Raw genomic sequence first — 3,685 nt, 5'->3', positions numbered from 1 at the left:
TTCTGACTTTCCCAAGGGATGGGCAAAGTAGTCCTTGATGGTGGATCTTTCGATGGCAGGTTATTTTGACAGGGGTGAAAGCCAGATTCAGCCTACACAGAAGCCCAGAGCCCCCCATTTCTCTTGCCGTTTAGAACTCAAAGCAGTAGCATAGCTAGAGGGGGTGCAAAGCACTAAGTTTCGCAGAGAGCCTCACCGTACCATGCAAGTGGCCCTTCCCCCTCAGAGTTATTCCAAGCTGCTGGATCAAAATGGAGGTGTAGCCTGTGCGTGTTCTTGCTTACTTTTTTTTTTAATTTGCAGCTGGGTGGCTAAAAGGAATAATCCAGAAGCGCCTTCTCCAGCTGCCCAGCTGATGGGCAGCGGTCAAAGAATTTGGGCCAGAGACTCTAAAGGCTCAAGACTCTACTCGAGAATTTGCACAAGAACTTGAGACTTGAGCCTTGGGGTTAGGACTTGCACACGTCACTGGTGAAGACCATGGAGAAGACCGTAGAAGTCAGTGTGGTGTGAGGGGGAAAAAAGATTGAAAATTGCTGATCTAGCCTATCACTCTCTCCTGGAGCAGGAGGGCCAAATGGAGACAGGCGCCCATGCCAGCCTGCCACCCAAGGAGACTGCCCCGGCCATTCTCATAGTGGGATGGCCAGCCTGCTCCCACAATTCCTTCTTCTGTGTCATTCTGAAATGTTAACAGACTCTGGTCAGCAACTGTTACCCTGCACATGCCTGGTCTTGCCTGATGTTCAAAGCTAAGCAGGGTCAGGCCTGGTTAGTACTTGGATGGGAGACCGCCTGGGAATACCGGGTGCTGTAGGCTTATACCATGATCTTGGAAGCTAAGCAGGGTCAGGCCTGGTTAGTACTTGGATGGGAGACCACCTGGGAATACTGGGTGCTGTAGGCTTATACCATAGTCTTTCGAGACTGAAGGTTGCCAACCAACAGACTCTGGACCAAATCCCATTCAAATTTCCAGTGCTGGTGCAGCTGTGCCAATGGGGTGCGTGCTCCATCTTGCAGTGGGGAGGCAGTCACAGAGGCCTCCTCAAGGTACGGGAACATTTGTTCCCTTACATCGGGGTTGCATTGCGGCTACATTGGTGCTGGAAAGTTGGATAAGATTGGGCCCTTAGTCCTCCTTGCGTCTGGGTTCTCAGAAGGGATTGCCTTTTGAGGCCTTGATCAGTCACTGACTGAGGGTGCAATTCTAACCAACTTTCCAGCACTGACACAGCTGCGCCAATGTGGCACGCACTGTATCCTGCAGTGGGAGGCGGTCAAGGGGGGGGTTTCCTCAAGGTAAGGGCATGTAAGTTACCTTACCTTGTGTCTGCATTGCGGCTAGGTCAGTGCTGGAATACTGGTTAGGATTGCACCCTTAGTCTATAGCAGGGGTGCCCAAACCCCAGCCCTAGGGCCACATGCGGCCCTTGAGGCCTCTCATTGTGGCCCTCAGGGAGCCCCCAGTCTCCAATGAGCCTCTGGCCCTCCGGAGATTTGTTGGAGCCCGCACTGGCCCAACGCAACTGCTCTCAGCGTGAGAGCGACTGTTTGACCTCTTGCGTGAGCTGTGGGATGAGGGCTCCCTCCACTGCTTGCTGTTTCATGTCTGTGATGCAGTAGCGGCAGCAAAGGAAAGGCCAGCCTTGCTTTGTGCAAGGCCTTTTATAGGCCTTGAGCTATGGCAAGACCTTCATTCATTCATATAAGTTCATCTTTAATATATTCATGTATGTATATTTATGTAAATGTATTCAATTTTTAAATGTAAATTAATTCTTTTTTCCCCCAGCCCCTGACACAGTGTCAGAGAGACAATGTGGCCCTCCTGCCAAAAACTTTGGACACCCCTGCTCTATAGCCTTAATCAAGTTGCTGCATCTCAGTGTAGCTGTACAGCGGGAAGAAAGGCAAAGTGAAGAGCTGTGAAGAACATAATTTTTTATTTCCCCTCTGCCCAATTCTTGATTCATGCTGACACTGAAGTTGCCAAGTCTGGCATTTTAAAAATGCAGTTGAGATTTGTCTCTGAACTGTACAATGGGGATGTTTCATAATATTCAGTTTTTAACAGACAAGCCATAGATTGTCATTGTTTTCCGTTCTGCTGTGCCTTATCTCGGTCGCCTTGCAGCTATAGATAAATCTGAGTCAAGGCTTATTCTCAGAATTAACTTTGAATTTCCTGGAGCACATGAAGGACTTACAGACTATCTCTCAGCATATTCAAAATGTTTCCCCCTAACTGAGGAGAAATAGCAGCCTGTCCGCAGACACTTTGGAGCAGTATCTCCAGAGAGGCTTGATTCCTGGGAACTTTATTCAGGTTGCAGGTAACAATATTGCTTGCAGCTGATCTCTTGCAAAGCTGATCTCGATTGCCTGCAATTTTATTTTTTTGCACTGCGTTTGATGTAGCTCACCTCTTGCACACTTTCTTTTAACAGTGGATGCAAGTGAAAAGTCCACTTTTCTCCTCCAATCAGCTGTGAAGAGGATGTGCCTTATTTCTAGGTCACCGTCCAATCAAACTGGCAATGCATAGGTGTGGCAAGATAATCTTCTCTTATTTGCCCAAACCTGGCCGATCAGAACCTCTGGAAAGGGCTGGCCTTCCCCATTGGAATCAGTGGGCTAATACTGGGAGAGGTTGTTTCATTATCTCAGCCACCCCAATTGCCATTGATGGATCTGGTCTCCATCACCCTGTTCTCTCTACTGTCCAATCACACTGGATGATGATGATGGGAAGGGGAAGAGAAGAGAAGCCTTTAGAGGCAACCAGGCTCATACTTCACATTCCAGCAGCCCCTTGGGGGGGGGGTGTCCATGTGTATTTGCATGAGGGAGGTCGAGCCAAGGCCTAATTCTGTTTCCTGGACACAAGCTGGAAAAAGAGCAGATGTATTCCCCCCCCCCCAGCCGCATCCTCTGGGACTTTGTCAGCTGAATCCCTTGCCAGAAACAGTGGCAAGTCAAATGGCAGAGATGGAGGGAGAAGAGAAGAATCTGAGGATGTCACATCCTCCCGGGGGGAGGGGCATTCTTCTGTTTTACAGCTATTCCTATAATCGTATGCATATTTAAAACTAGCTAAGCTCCAGTCTGCCTTTAACCAGCTATACCTGAATTCTTGCATGTCTATTGCGCCCTGACCTCCAGGGAGCTCAAGGTGGCATAATGAAGATCTCCCCCTCCCCATTTTATCCTCACCCCAGCCCTGCAAGGTAGAGTTTCAGCCAGGGAAGTGCAACAGCCCAAAAACCACCTGGAGAGCATGATAGAGGCCACTGTTTCTGGCCTCGGTTTTTCGCAATCGTGTTAATTAATGGAGCAACAAGCAATATTAATGCTTGTAAGAATTAATTCAGTGTGGTGATAATTAAATAGCATTTATCAGTGCTCGGCCCCTACCCCCAGCCGCATGGCAGAAGATGGGTTCGCTTTCCAGATCTAGTGTTTTGGCAATCCCAGGAGCATCCCAGGACACTGTTCTTGCTTCAGTGCAAGCAGGAACCCCTCTCCCATGGGTGCAGGCTCACAGTGACATTTCCTTTGCAAAGCAGGGAGGTGTCAAGACTCCTAAAAGGGCCCCACAGAACAACATTCTCGTCCATTTCCCTTTTCTTTGGAAAGGTGAGAAGGAGCAAACACCCCCCTTGTCCGGTGGGAGGGGGAGAGG

This window comes from Tiliqua scincoides, chromosome 10 (assembly GCF_035046505.1).
Source record: "Tiliqua scincoides isolate rTilSci1 chromosome 10, rTilSci1.hap2, whole genome shotgun sequence".
NCBI classification, from domain to species: Eukaryota; Metazoa; Chordata; class Lepidosauria; order Squamata; family Scincidae; genus Tiliqua; species Tiliqua scincoides.
This window is presented reverse-complemented; position numbering follows the sequence as displayed.